Source organism: Lathyrus oleraceus, chromosome 6 (assembly GCF_024323335.1).
Source record: "Lathyrus oleraceus cultivar Zhongwan6 chromosome 6, CAAS_Psat_ZW6_1.0, whole genome shotgun sequence".
Taxonomy (NCBI): Eukaryota; Viridiplantae; Streptophyta; class Magnoliopsida; order Fabales; family Fabaceae; genus Lathyrus; species Lathyrus oleraceus.
The window spans coordinates 18675008-18691448 of record NC_066584.1 but is presented as its reverse complement, the minus strand read 5'-3'; the positions used below and the strand labels follow the sequence as shown (position 1 = coordinate 18691448).

General features: G+C 31.0%; 1 long non-coding RNA gene across 1 annotated transcript; it reads left to right on the top strand.

Annotated features, from left to right (window-relative positions):
- The first annotated feature begins 15145 nt into the window (after positions 1-15145).
- Positions 15146-15595, top strand: LOC127092604 (uncharacterized). The gene is made up of 2 exons (XR_007792229.1): positions 15146-15246; positions 15336-15595. It is a non-coding gene; the product is annotated as an uncharacterized LOC127092604 (long non-coding RNA).
- The last annotated feature ends 846 nt before the right edge of the window (positions 15596-16441 follow it).

Sequence of the window (16441 nt, the reverse complement as noted above, 5' to 3'; positions counted from 1 at the left end):
AAGCATCTACCCAAAGAATTTTGGGGAGAAGCTGTGTCGACTGTGAACAGATGTCTGACGAAGATGCTAGAAGGAATCACGCTAGAAGAATCTTGGTCTGGTGTCAAGCCTAACTTGAGTCATTTGAAGGTGTTTGGATCTATAGCACATAGACATGTGTCAGATCAGTTGAGAAGAAAATTTGATGACAAGTCGAATCAGATGATCTTGATAGGATATCATTCGACTGAATGATACAAGTTATTGACCCAGTGAATAAGCAAGTGGTGATCATCAGGGACGTGATCATAAATGAGATTAAGGAATGGGATTGGACTGAGAATGTCAAGAAAGATTCAGTGAGAATCTTTTATGATGAACCAGCTAGTGAAGTCGAAAGAGAAGTTCGACAGGAAGAAGCCAGAGGTGAAACAAGCCCAAACAGACCTTAAAGAATAAGACACATGCCTTCAATGTTGCAAGAATGTGGGATTACATTAGATGATGTGGTAAATGAAAAAGGTGAGCTGGTACACTATGCTTTCTATGCAGATGTCGAACCGGTCAATGCAGCCGAGGCATTGGAAGATTCAAAATGGATGAAAGCAATGAACGAAAAGCTGAATTCAATCGAAGTTAACAACACTTGGTCACTTGCCAATTTCCCCGAGACAAGAAGGAAATTGATGTGAAGTGGGTATACTAGGTGAATTTGAATCCCAGAGGAGAAGTGACTCGACACAAGGCAAGACTTGTGGCGAAAGGATTTCTTCAGAAAGAAGGAATCAACTTCGATGAAGTTTTTGCACCCGTTGTTAGGGTCAAAACAATCAGATTGGTTGTTGGTCTAGCAAACATAAAGAATTGGCATATGTGTCAGATGAATGTGAAATGTGCATTCCTGAATGGCCCCTCAGAAGGAGAAGTTTATGTTGTACAACCAGTTGAGTTTATGAAACATGGTGAAGAAAGAAAGGTGTACAGGCTGCATAAAGCTCTATACAGACTCAAACAAGCTCCATGAGCTTGGAACAAGAAGATAAATGACTTTCTAAGGGAGAAGGAATTTGTGAAGTGCAAATCTGAACATGGAGTATATGTAAGAATAAGCAAGAGTGAATTACTTATACTATGTCTCTATGTCGATGACCTGTTGATAACATGTAGCTGCAAGAAGGAGATCAAAGACTTTAAAGGTGATCTCAACAAGGAATTCGAAATGTCAGATCTAGGTGACATTTCATATTTCCTCGGCATAGAATTCTACAGGAGTGGTAGAGGTTTGGTGATGTATCAAAGAAGGTATGCGAGTTAAATACTCAAGAGATTTGAGATGCAAGATTGCAACCTAACTTCGACTCCAACTGAGCCCAGATTATAACTGTCAAAAGATTCAGATGAAGATGATGTCGATCCAACCCAATATAGAAGACTTATTGGGTCACTTCGATACCTTTTTCATACAAGACCTGACTTAGCATACAATGTAGGTATGGTGAGTAGGTTCATGCAGAAGCCAAAGGTATCACATCTAGCAGCGGCGAAAAGGATACTAAGGTATCTGAAAGGAACTCTCAACTATGACATTTTGTTTCCTGAAGATGATGAAGGAAAAGAATGCAAATTAGTGGGATACATTGACTCAAGTTGGTGTAGTGATGTTGAAGATCAAAAATCCACAACTGGTTATGTATTTATGCTAGGTGGTGCACCAATTGCTTGGAGTTCGAGAAAAGAGCCAGTAGTGGAATTATCGTCGTACAAAGAAGAATATATAGCTGCTTCTCTTTGTGTATGTAAAGCAACATGGATGGTGAATCTGGTCGAAGAGATAACAGTGAAGAGTCATGGAGCAATTACCATGAAGATCGACAACATGTCAGTTATAAATCTGGTGAAGAATCCGATAACACATGGTCGAAGCAAACACATGGAGATAAGGTTCCATTATCTTCGGGAGCAGGTAGAAGATGGGAAGATGAATGTGGAACACTACAAAACTGAGAATCAGATTGCAGACATCATGACAAAGGGAGTGCAAGTCAAAGTGTTCAAAAGACTAAGAACTATGATGAATGTAGATAGCTTAGACACAATGAATTAGGTGGTGAGTTGAATTGTAATTCCTTGTGTCGAAGCAGGTTTCTCGACAGAAGCAAGGAAGTGTCGAACCACCTAATGTGTTGAGTTGTATTAGTGTGTCGAAGTGTCGAAGCATGTTGCTTCACACGGGATTTCGACTTAGGTCTATTTTAGTTGTGTTAGCTATTTTGGGCTTTTATAGTTTTGGACTTTGGCTTGAGGTCAAAGTTAAACTAAATCTATAAATAGAGGGAGTAACCCTTATTCTTGTAATAAAGTGAATAGAGTATTCATAACATTGTATTCATAGTATTTTGCAGTTGCAAAGTGAATAAGGCGTTTTCCACAATTTGTGGGCAGAGAGAAACTCTATAGAATTTTATTACTCTTTTCCTTCATCGTTCTTTACTTTATTTTTTCTCCACTGTTCTTCTCTTATAATTTTTATTGTGTGGGTGATAACAATCTTGTTTATCAAGATTGATTGAAATTCTCCTTAGATTTTGATGGATTTCCAACATCATCTTGATTATTTTTCTTATCTTTTCAATTCATTTTTGTACAAGTTGTGATATTTTTGTATTTATTTTTTGTGAAATTTCATGAGTTTGTGTTTATTTAATTAATTAGATATGTGTGTTTATGCAGGAAATGAGGTACAAATGTTAAATGCAAAAGAATGTAACAAAGTTGTAGCTGATTTATGTCGTACCATTGGGAGGAATTTGATTTGCAAAATACATTGCAAGGCATTATGTGGATCGTTTTCTGCGCATGGAGAATGTAGAGAAGACGAAGATTGTCATTGTAATTATTGTTAAATTAAATGGTTTTATAGATAACAACGAAATATCACATTGTGAAATGGTTAACTCATAAATATATTAATAAAGTGCTTTGCATTCCATATCTCGTTTCTCTCCCATAATTTTACTAGTAGTTATTAGTTCTTTATTCACATCTTGGTAAATTCTTGAGATATTAGAATGTGTGTCTATTGAAAGTTTTTGGTTTGTACTCCACCGGAGCTAATAATTCATGTGTTGTGCGAATGAAGTTATGAGTTTAATTGGATCCCTTGTACCGTAGGATATAATTAAGTTGATGGATTATTTAGTTTAAGAATCCACTATTATGAATAATGTATTTTTGTTTTTTTGAAATATGACATATACATTGATTATCGTGGGTAAGGTAACAAATAACGTGATGAAAAATTTCTACTTTTCTCTTTATTCATTTTTTACTGAGGTAAAATAAATAATTTTTATTTTTGACTGATTTTCCACCAAGATGAAATCAATAGTATAAATTCATTCTTCAGGAAGAATTGCAAGAACGTATAAATGTCTTGATTAAAGTTGGTTCCACCTCTCTTATAATAATATTAGTTGTTAAAATCATTTTCTTTGGTTCATGCTTGTAAAAAAAATTAATTTTGTTAAGAAAGCATGAGTTATTATATTTCTAAGGATATCAAATAAACAATTTTAGCAAGCATCCATGATTTTTTTTAAAATTACAATAGAAAATACATTAAAACTTGAGACATTTATCTACTTTACAATCAATCCATGGAATGACTTCCACTTCATACAATGCTTTCATTATCAACGTTTTTTCGAGACTCTCATTTTGCTTTCAAAATAAGGTTTATGGTATTTACGTTCTATTATATCGATTGGTGTGAGTTTTGTATGAATTGATGAATTGACACTATCTTAATGTTATTACTTTATAAATAAATGACAAATATTTGTTGGTTAAACAAACAAACACATAACCCTCGATTGATAGAAGTAGTAAGGAAATAAATCATAAATAAATAAAATGCTCTAAAATTTAGCCTAAAAAATTTGAATAATAAAAAACAAAATGCTCAAGAGAATATGTCATAAAAAATCTCTAAAATTTAGCCTAAAAAATAAAAAATAAAAAACAAAATACTCAAGGGGATATGTCATCAATAAATAATTTGAAAATAAAATAAAATATGCTTACATTACGAGAAAAAGACATTTTAGCCTAAAAAATTTAACGTCAATCCTGACATTGACGCTAATAGCGTCTAATTTATATCACTAAAAACGTGGGCTAACATGTTTGTTCATTTATTTTTTGTTTTTAAAAATGACTTTAATAATAGCGTTAGCCATTTTCGATGCTCCAGTATTTAATTATTTTAATTATTTGATTATTATTTATTTATTTACTTTAGCGTCACATTCAACTAATGTTAACTATTTAATAATATTTTATTTTATTTTTAATTTGTTTATTTAAAATTAATGGCCAATGCTAATATAATTCTATTGGTTCCAAATATTTCCTACTTATTTATTTATATTTAATAATATATACGTCAGTTTATGATGACGCTAGTGTGTTCCAAAGCAATGAATTTTATTATTTCCCCCATACTTTTTTTTAATTAATAAATATTAATTGCATCTCTAATTAAAATTTTAAATAAATATAAATACATATAAGAAGATTGTACTAAAATAATTATATTTATTATTTATATATTTTTATTTATCATCAATCTAATTAGTTATTTTGTGACAAAAGATTTTATAAAGAGTTTAATTCTAAAAAAAACATATCATTTCAAAATATAAATATTTTTTAGAAAAGAAAACCTAACAAACTAATCAACTTTTTTAAAACAAAATTCCTTATTAAAAATGTTTTTTTCCACATAATTATAATAAATGACTTATCTTAAAATAAATTAAGAGATATTTTAAGAAATTATTTATTATTTATTATAATTTATTTATGTATAATTTATTTCTTTTTATAATTAATGTTAATAATACTTTTTTATTTTTTACTATAACTTTTTTTGAATGAAAAGGAATTTTATAATTTTAACATGGTTATACTTTTTCTAGGCATCACTCATCCAAATCATTTGTCCTATAACTACAAAAATAAAATAAAAAACAAGACATAAAATCCATTAACAAAAAATAAATGTTGTTGTTGGAATTCGAATGAGGTTGATCATAACATTTCCTCTTGATTTCTAGCATAACCGTGACGATAAGTAGTATTTAAAAAAAACTAAATTGAAATGTGGCGTGTCTATGGTTTACACTTTGGTTGTTGATTGACTAATAAGAAATATTTGTAATAAATGCAATAAAAGCAATGGAAAATAGAAAATCAGATAGACGAAAATGCAACGGAAATATATAACTAAAATGTAAAGAGATAAAGCAAGAGAGAAAAACACCAAAGATTTATAGATGTTCGACCTAATGATTTGGACAACACCCCCTCGCCAAGAATTCTTTCTCGAGATTTCCACTATGATATGAACTTTAATAGGTTTTGCCCATAAACCTCCTTACAAAAGGATTGGAGTTTTATAATGGATAATGTAATATCCCATGTTCTCATAGATACTCATATTTTTGTCAGTTGAGATCAATTAAGTTCCTATATGCTTTATTAGTTGTAAGTTGGGACAAATAGAGTAATTAGTGAATCCAAATGGACTTAATTATTATTCTTTGAGACTGACCTTTTATTAATTAGTACAAGAAGAGACATTTTGGTAACATTAATAATTGGTCAATTGTTCTAATAGAGGAAATATTCTTAAGAAATATCATTTAAGATATTTTCTTTTTTATCTCACACTACCAATCGGTCATTTTTCTCATCTGTCTTTTCATCCATTCATTTCATATCTTGTGTCACCAACACACTTGCCCTTCCTATTTTTATTTATCACTAATAACAAGGAAATGTGAGATAGAACCTAGAAACAAGGAAGAGAAGGAATAAGAAGAAGAATAACATGAAGAGAGAAGAGGAAAACTTGAAGAAGGTGAAATCATCAACTAAACCAACTCTTTTCCATCATCAATTAACACTAGAGGTGGATTCTAGTTAGATTCATTCTTTAAATAAAACTAGGGTTTTGGTTTGATTCTATGAATATGATGATTGGTAATAGTTCATGATTTTGTGTTGATTCATGTTGTGATTGGTACCATGTTTGTGAATGGTACCATGTTTGTATGTTTATGTTGGATTCATGATAATATGCTTGTGTTTATGTTGCATTCATGATAATATACTTGTTGAGGTTGATTCTTGATAATAAACTTGTTGATTCAAGGACTTGTGTTAGTGTATGGTTTCGCATGTGGTGGGATGGTTAGAGATGAGTTAGGTTGTGTCTTGAAGGAAGAGGGTTGAAACAATTAGAAAAAAAATATAAACCGGTATAGAAAATTATGCAGAAAGTTCATAAAGTTGCTGGAATCGATTGCAACCCCTGTATTTCCCAAAAATAATATATTTTAAGGATTCTAAGCTACCTTAGGAGTCTTGTAGTTATACTATGATATGTGAGCATAATATTCTCATTGATCAATTATATTCCATGAGAAGTAATTTGGTATATTTCATGTATGATCTTGTGAGGAGTATGTTATGAATTGATTGTTATGTATATGTAATTACATGATTAAAACCTCTGATGTTGGGTGTGAAAACCATAGGAGCATAATTATGTGAATGAATTATAAAGATAACTAGGTTATGCCGAATAACTTAGATGGAGATGCTTGTACACAATGGTATTTTAGTGTGTACCATGGACGAGTAATCGCTTAGCTTATGAAACAATAGGCCTTGTAAGGAACATGTGGTGATAATATCTGATTTGGTGAATGTGATCAACTAGTGATTGATGAGTAAGATCACATTGTGATTGATTAACTAGTCATGTATTCAAAAATAACCTCATCGTAGTATCCGTCCTAAATTGCGATACTTATGAAAAGTAAGAACTAGGATACACGCACCAATACTTCACATAAACCAAATGTGTTAGAGTCCCTTAGAAGATGTGGAGCTCAAAATGGGTTAGAGTCACATACGAGGAGAAGGATCAAAATGGGTTTGAGTCCTATATGGAGTGACAATTCTTGAAGTGGGTTCGAGTCCCATAGAGAATCCTAAATCCACAAGAAAGTCGAAGTATGATACAAGGATTCGTGACACGTATCAATAATCCTAAATGTAGGGTTGGTTGGGAAAAGAGGACTTGATACGATTTCCGATTAGTGATTGTTGAGTTGAATGAACTCAAGTGACATTTTCCATACAATGCGAGAATTTCCCCGATACTTAAGTCTTTATCCCCTTTTAATGACTTAAGTTAAGAACTGATTAGAAACCCTGTAGAGCCGAGTGGACCGATAAGATAGGGAACCCACTGAGATTATTATCTCATCCCATTATTGTTGCTATTTTTCAGGCAGTTCTTTACAGATGAAAGGCAGGGCAAGCAGACTTGATGTCCTTGGCGACTTGATATTTTGGATGATATTTCACTATGTAGATAATTATTTTGAGATCATTAAGAGGATGATCTAGTTCCTAGTTTTATTGTAGGCACCTTTGTATATATTTTGCCTTAGTTGTGTATCATAGTTTTATATATATATATATATATATATATATATATATATATATATATATATATATATATATATATATATATATATATGTATACACTATTGCTGACAGGCTCTCGTGTATTTCAGTATCAAACTTACACGATGTATAATATGTATTCTAGTCATGTATTATATGTGTGTGTAACAATTGGTTTCAAAGCAGGTTGAATCCTCGACCCAACCGTGAAATATCATAAGTTATTCTTTCCGCCTCATATGTGTATTGTCATCATTTTTTTAAAACAAAATTCCTTATTAAAAATGTATTTTTTATACATAATTATAACAAATGACTTATTTTAAAATAAATAAATACATCTTTTAAGAAATTATTTATTATTTATTTTAATTTATTTATGCATATTTTATTTCTTTTATAATTAATTTTAATAATACTTTTTTTATTTTTTATTTTAACTTTTTTCGTATGAAAAGGAAATTTATAATTTTAACATGGTTATATTTTTTCTAGGCATCACTTATCCAAATCATTTATCCTACAAATAAAAAATAAAATCAAAATTTAAAAGTAAAAATAAAATAAAATAAAAAACAAAACATAAAATTCATTAACAAAAAATAAATGCAGTTGTTGGAATTTGAAAGAGGTTGATTATAACATTTCCTCCTGATTTCTAGCATAACCGAGACAATAGGTAGTATTAAAAAAAACAAAATTGAAATGTGGCGTGTCTATGGTTTACACTTTGGTTGTTGATTTGCTAAGATAAAATATTTGTCATAAACGTAATAAAAAAATGGAATAGAAAATCAGATAGACGAAAATGCAATGAAAATATATGACTAAAATGTAAAGAGATAAAGTAAGAGAGAAAAACACCAAAGATTTATAGATGTTCGACCTATTGATTTGGAAAACGCCCCCTACCCAAGAATTCTTTCTTGAGAGTTCCACTATGATATGAGCTTTAATAGGTTTTGCCCACGAACTTCCTTACAAAAGGATTGGAGTTTTACAATGACTAATATAATATCCCTTGTTCTCATAGATACTCAAATCTTTGTCAGTTGAGATCAACTAAGTTCTTATATGCTCTATTAGTTGTAAGTTGGGACAAATAGAGTAATTACTAAACCCAAATGGACCTAATTATTATTCTTTGAGACTGATCTTTTATTAATAAGTACAAGAAGAGACATTTTGGTAACATTAGTAATTGGTCAATTACTCTAGTAGAGGAAATATTCTTAAGAAATTTCATTTAAGATATTTTCTTTTCTATCTCATACTACCAACCACCCATTTTTCTCATCTCTCTTTTAATCCACTCATTTCCTACCTTGTGTCACTAACACACTTGCCCTTTCTATTTTTCTTTATCAGTAAAAACAAGGAAATGTGAGATAAAACATAGAAACAAGGAAGAGAAGGAAGAAGAAGAAAAACATGAAGAAAGAATAGGAAAACTTGAAGAAGGTGAAATCATCAACTAAACCAAGTCTTTTCCATCATCAATTAACACTAGAGGTGGGTTCTAGTTAGATTCATTCTTTAAATAAAACTAGGGTTTTGGTTTGATTCTATGAATATGATGATTGGTAATAGTTCAGGATTTTGTGTTGATTCATGTTGTGATTGGTACCATGTATGTGATTGATACCATGTTTGTGTGTTTATGTTGGATTCATGATAATATGTTTGTGTTTATGTTGGATTCATGATAATATGCTTGTTGAGGTTGATTCTTGATGATGAACTTGTTGATTCAAGGATTTGTGTTAGTGTATGGTTTGGCATGTGGTGAGATGGTTAGAGACGAGTTAGGTTGTGTCTTGAAGGAAGAGGGTTGAAACAATTAGAAAGAAAATGAACTGGTATAGAAAATTATACAAAAAGTTCATGAAGTTGCCGCAATCGATTACAACCCCTGTATTTTCCTAAATCATGTATTTTAAGGTTTCTAAGATATCTTAGGAGTCTTGTAAATTATATTATGATATGTGGGCATAATATTATCATTGATCAATTATATTCCATGAGAAGTAATTTGGTACATTTCATGTATGATCTTGTGAGGAGTATGTTATGAATTGATTGTTATGTATATCTAATAACATGATTAAAACCTATGATGTTGGGTGTGAACACCTTAGGAGTATAATTAGGTGAATAAATTAGAAATATAACTAGGTTATGCCAAATAACTTAGATGGCGATGCTTGTACACAATGGTATTTTAGTGTGTACCGTGGACGAGTAATCACTTAGCTTATGAAAATATAGGCCTTGTATGGAACATGTGTTCATAATATCTGATTTGGTGAACATGATCAACTAATGATTAATGAGTAAGTTCACGTTGTGATTGATAAACTAGTCATGTATTCGGAAACAACCTCATTGTAGTGTCCATCCCAAATTACGATACTTATGAAAAGTAAGAATTGGGATACACGCACCAATACTTCACATCAACCAAATATGTTAGAGTCCCATAGAAGATGTGGACCTCAAAGTGGGTTAGAGTCACATATGAGGAGAGGGCTCGAAATGGTTTTAAGTCCTATATGGAGTGAAAGTTCTTGAATTGGGTTCGAGTCTCATGGAGAATCCTAAATCCACAAGAAAGTCGAAGTATGATACAAGGATTCGTGACACGTGTCAATAATTCTAGACGTAGGGTTGTTCGGGAAAAGAGGTATTGATACGATTTCTGATTAGGGATTGTTTTGAGTTGAATGAACTCAAGTGACATTTTCCATACAATGCGAGAATTTCCCCGATACTTAAGCCTTTATCCCCTTTTAATGACTTAAGTTAAGAATTGATTAGAAACCCCGTAGAGCCGAGTGGAGCGATAATATAGGGAACCCACTGAGATTATTATCTCACCCCATTATTGTTGCTATTTTTCAGGTAGCTCTTTACATATGAAAGGCATGGCAAGCAAACTTGATGTCCTTGGCGACTTGATATTTTGGATGATGTTTCACTATGTAGATAATTATTTTGAGACCATTAAGAGGATGATCTAGTTCCTAGTTTTATTGTAGACACCTTTGTATATATTGTGCCTTGGTTGTTGTAAGACCCCAATTTTGACCCTAAGATCCCTCATGCAATCTCATCATATGCATTAGCATTGTGATCATACCTTGTGCTAATATATGTACACTATTGCCATCAGGCTCTTGTGTATTTCAATACTAAACTTACACGATGTATAATATGTATTCTAGACATGTATTTTATGTGGGTGTTACAATTGGTATTAGAGCAGGTTTAATCCTCGACCCAACCGTGAAATACATAAGTTATTCTTTCCTCCTCATATGTGTATTATCATCATTGTTCTCGATGTCATATTTATAGCATTGAGCCTGATCAACTTAATTCTATTTGTATGACATTTCATGGAAGACAGACACAGAGGTTGTGGTAGGCCTAAAACTCAGAGTCCGAATCCATAATTAGTAGTTGGGAATGATGGAGTTCAGTGGCCTCACTTTATGCAACAAATGCAGCAGCAAAACCAATTCATGCAGCAGATGATGCAACAATCGAATGGTGGTCTTCACTCTTAAGTGATTCCATAAGAATTTACAGGTGGTAGTTTTCGGGATTTCTTCCTTATGAATCTTCCTTTGTTTCATGGTGGATTAGATCCTATGAAAGCTCATGAATGGATAACCATCATAGAGAGAAATTTTCAGATAGTGCACTACAGTGAAGAGAATAATGTTATGTTTACTTCTCATATGATGAGGGGTCCTGTTGTTCGATGGTGGGAGAGTGCTTCGACTCTTATGACTAATTAAGAAGTAACCAAGTATTAGGAACATTTTAAGACTACTTTTCTGGACAAGTACTTCCCAAGTACTTTGAGCACTTAGAAGGAGTGTGAATTCCAACAGCTTAGACAAGTAACATGTCAGTGGCCAAATATGCATAAAAGTTTGAGGATATGACTACTTACTTCAGGAAATCCATGTACGCACTAGATGAAAAGTGGAAGGTAGATTAACTTATATTCGTATTAAGAGTGAAATACTCATAGTGTTTCTCAAAGAGAGATCACTACTTATGCGGATTTTTTGAGACAATGTTAAGTTGTTGAGAATAGTTTAAAGAAGGTGTGAGAGGAGAGGGTTCAATATAGAGTTGGTCAAAAGTGTAACACTCACATATAATATATGCCTAGAATACATATTATACATAGGGTAATACTAGTATTGAAATACATAAGCGCCTAACGGCAACAATGTACATTTTACATGCCCAAAAGAAAACACTACATGGCACAAAATATACACAAAAGTGCCCAAAATAAAACTAGGAGCTAGATCATTATAGAATGATCTCAAAAATATCTACACAGCGGAGAAGCCATCTAAGACCATAGGTAAGCAAGACATCGCTCTACCTTGTCCTTACATTTCTCCTGATCGGAACTACCTAAAAAATAATCAACAACATAGGGTGAGATAATAATCCCAGTGGGTTCCCTATCTTATGGGTGCACTCGACTCTACAGGGTTTTCTAATCAATATCCAACTTAAGTCAACAAGGGAAAGAAGACTTAAGTGATGGGGAACTAACTCACAATGTATGGCAACATGCTCCTTAGTTCTCGCAACTCAAAACAAGATCACTATTTAGATTCACGAAACATCAATCCCTGAGCGGACCTACGTCTAAGGCAAGCCCAGTTCATGCATGCTCGTATGATTCGACTTTCGCGGTGGATATCGGGTCCTTTATGAGTTCCAAACTCAGTTCATGCAACTGTCACCCGTATGGGACTCTAACCCACTTAGGGTATCTTTCACCGTATGGGACTCTAACCCACTTAGGAGTCCACCTTTCCCCCATGTCCTCCATGGTTGGGGCTTAAACCCAATTGAGGCACGGATCATTGTTATCACATCCTATTGCTTACTCATCTAAGCATGTCAAATAGGGATGTGCACCACCAAGGGCATAACATTATGAATACATGATCGGTTCCAAAAAGCATAACAAGATTCATCAATCATGGGTGACTTCATTCACCAATACACAAGCAATAACATTACATATTCCATACAAAGCGTCTCACTCTTAACTATGGTAACCATTCATTTACGACCTCCACATAAGCATCGTACGAATGAATGTTGCCTTCTAATGTTATCTAAGTATAAGTCTAACTTATGGCCTAATAATAATCACTAGGTTAACTCACTAGATTTAATATGTGATTCTCACATTTAACATTGATTCAATTTAAGTATAACATAACAAATGATTAATGGTTGATGAAATGTTGGAAATATTAAAGAAATGAATTTTAAAGTTTTTGGTATAAGCCAATCGATTGGTTGGGGAAGCCCAATCGATTGATCCATCTCACATTTCTATTTTTCAAAGATTACAGATGATCAATTGATTGATCCTCAGTGTCAATCGATTGGCACCTGAAAAATCTCCAGTTTTCCAAAACAGAAAGTTTATGCAATCGATTGAAGTCCCCTGTCAATCGATTTGTCCTGCTAAAATTTCTTTTTATTCAAAATAGAAAGTTTGTGCAATCGATTGGAGCTAAGGACCAATCGATTGGTCCCAACCCATTTCCACTTTTTCATACATAGAAACTCCATTTCCTCTGTAACACAAAATGGTCTTCAACCTGCATAATGTTTGCTTCACTTCTAACTACCTATCTCTTGACATGAACATAACAACACATCAATAAACTTCCAAACAACAACCACATCATTATATCACAAGAATCCAATAAATGCAAGAACACACATAGAGACAACATCAATGAAAATTCACATGATTCATAGAAAAACTCATCATAATATCATCTATCTTATTATCAATTCCAAGATTCATCAATCCTAACTTCTAAATCTAGAGTTCTACCTAAAACCCACCTTAAGAATGGAAGAGGAGGTTGAAGAAGATGATGAGATGAGATGGAGATGAAGTGATGATGATGGGTTCCAAGCTTTTATTCCTCCTTATTCTCTTGAGCTTCTTCTTCCTTTCCACTAGTTTGTCTAATACATAGAGAAAATGAAATGGTACAAGGGTAGTTGGTAAGAGACCACTAGTGAGAGCATGTGGATAACAACCCATGGAACATTGTGTGGTTAGAAAATGGATAGGAGTAGTAGAAAGAAATATCTTGAGTGATACCACACTTAGATAATTGTTCTACCAGAGCAATTGACCCATTATTAAGGTTAGCAAAATGTCCCAATTAATAAAAAGGCCAGTCCCAATTAATATAAATTAAGTCAATTTGAATTCACTATTTACTCTATTCTCCCAACTGATAACTTTTAGAGCACATATGAACTCAATTGATCTCAATTAATAGGAATTTGAGTATTTAAGGAAATACGGGGTATTACAAAAAGGACCAACGAAAACCATGTCGTCAGTTTAGGCCTAAGCCTCAACCTTTTAAGGAAAGGCTAGGACATAATGCAAGGCTAGTTCAACCTCCTTTATGACAGTGGTGTAAGAAAAATCATTTTGGAAGATGTGCTACCAGAGGGATGAGATGTTATCAGTGTCAAGGAGAAGATCATATAGTTAGAGATTTTCCTTAGAAATAGTTGTTAGATAATATAAATGAAAATAAATTGTAGTTTAATTTTTAACAATAATATTTATTTATGTTTATGTCAAAATATAAATAAATTGTTAATATTTATAAATGATAAAAAAATTATAATTGGGGACGAAAAATAATATAGGAACAAACGAAAATTTATTTATATTTGTTTGATATATATATATATATATATATATATATATATATATATATATATTATATATATATATATAATATATATATATATATATATATATATATATATATATATATTTATTTATTTATTTATCATAATATGTACTTTAAAGTTAGTTTTCAAAAACAATATATTCAAAACTTATTCCAGCCAGTGTCAATTTGAGTATGTATAGTTTAAAATATATTTTTAATTTAGGATTGTATCTTTTCTAGGATTTTAATTCTGTTTTTTAGAAGAAAGCATTAATGGAACGTTTTTATATGGATTTTATGAATCAATTTAGTTGATTTTGAATGACTTTTTCACTTTTTCTTTTATATTCAAATCTTTAACTTTTGAAGTTAAATATATATATATATATATATATATATATATATATATATATATATATATATATATATATATATATATATATATATATTTATCATAATATGTACTTTAAAGTTAGTTTTCAAAAACAATATATTCAAAACTTATTCCAGCCAGTGTCAATAGTTTAAAATATATTTTTTAATTTAGGATTGTATCTTTTCTAGGATTTTAATTCTGTTTTTTTAGAAGAAAGCATTAATGGAACGTTTTTATATGGATTTTATGAATCAATTTAGTTGATTTTGAATGACTTTTTCACTTTTTCTTTTATATTCAAATCTTTAACTTTTGAAGTTAAATATATATATATATATATCTATATATATATATATATTATATATATATATATATATATATATATATATATTATATATATATTATATATATATATATATATATATATATATATATATATATATATATATATATATATATATATATATATATATATATATGCCACTAAATGAAATATCACCATTGAAAGTTGAATATATTTTTTTAAAATCAAAAATATGAGAATCATCTTTATTATTTTTCTTATTTTTTCAATTCATTTTGGTATGAGTTGTGATATTTTTGTATTTAGCTTTAGTTAAATCTCATGAGTTTGTGTGTCTTTAATTAATTAGATATGTGTGTTTATGCAGGAAATGAGGTACAAATGTTAAATGCAAAAGAATGTAACAAAGTTGTAGCTGGTTTATGTCGTACCACTGGGAGGACTTTGATTTGCAAAATACATTGCAAAGCATTATGTGGATCGTTTTCTGCGCATGGAGAATGTAGAGAAGACAAAGATTGTCATTGTAATTGTTGTTAAATTAAATGGTTTTATAGATAACCATGAAATATTGCATGTGAAGTGGTTAACTCATAAATATATTAATAAAGTGCTTTGCATTCCATATCTCGTTCCTCTCCCAAAATTTTACTAGTAGTTATTAGTTTTTTATTCAACATATTGGTAAATTCTTGAGATATTAGAATGTGTGTTTATTGAAGGTTTTTGGTTTGAACTCCACCGGAGCTAACAATTCATGTGTTGTGCGAATCAAGCTATGAGTTTAATTGGATTATTTGGTTTAAGAATCCAATATTATGAAGCATGCTTTTTCGTTTGAAATATGACATATACAATGATTGTCGTGGGTAAGGTAATGAATGACGTGATGAAAAGTTTCTACTTTTTTTTATTCATTTTTTTATTGAGGTAAAATAAATAATTTTTATTTTTGATTGATTTTCCATCAAAAAGAAATCAATAGTACAAATCCATTCTTCAGGAAGAATTGCAAGAGCGTATAAATGTCTTGATTAAAGTTGGCTCCTCCTCTCTTATAATATTAGTTGTTAAAATCATTTTCTTTGGTTCATGCTGGTAAAAAAGTTTAATTTTGTTAAGAAAACATGAGTTATTGTTTTTGAATTATTATATTTCTAACATATCAATAAACAATTTTAACAAATATCCATAAATTTTTTTTAAAAAATTACAATAGAAAATACATTAAAGAATCAACTTTGAGATATTTATCTATTTTGCAATCAATCCCATGGAATGACTTCAACTTCATGCAATGCTTTCATTATCAACGTGTTTTGAAGACTCTCATTTTTCTTTGAAAATAAGATTGTGGTATTTAAGTTCTAATATATTGGTTGGTGTGAGTTTCGTGTGGATTGATGAATTGACAATATCTTGATGTTGTTACTTTATAAATGAACGACAACTATTTGTTGGTTAAACAAACAA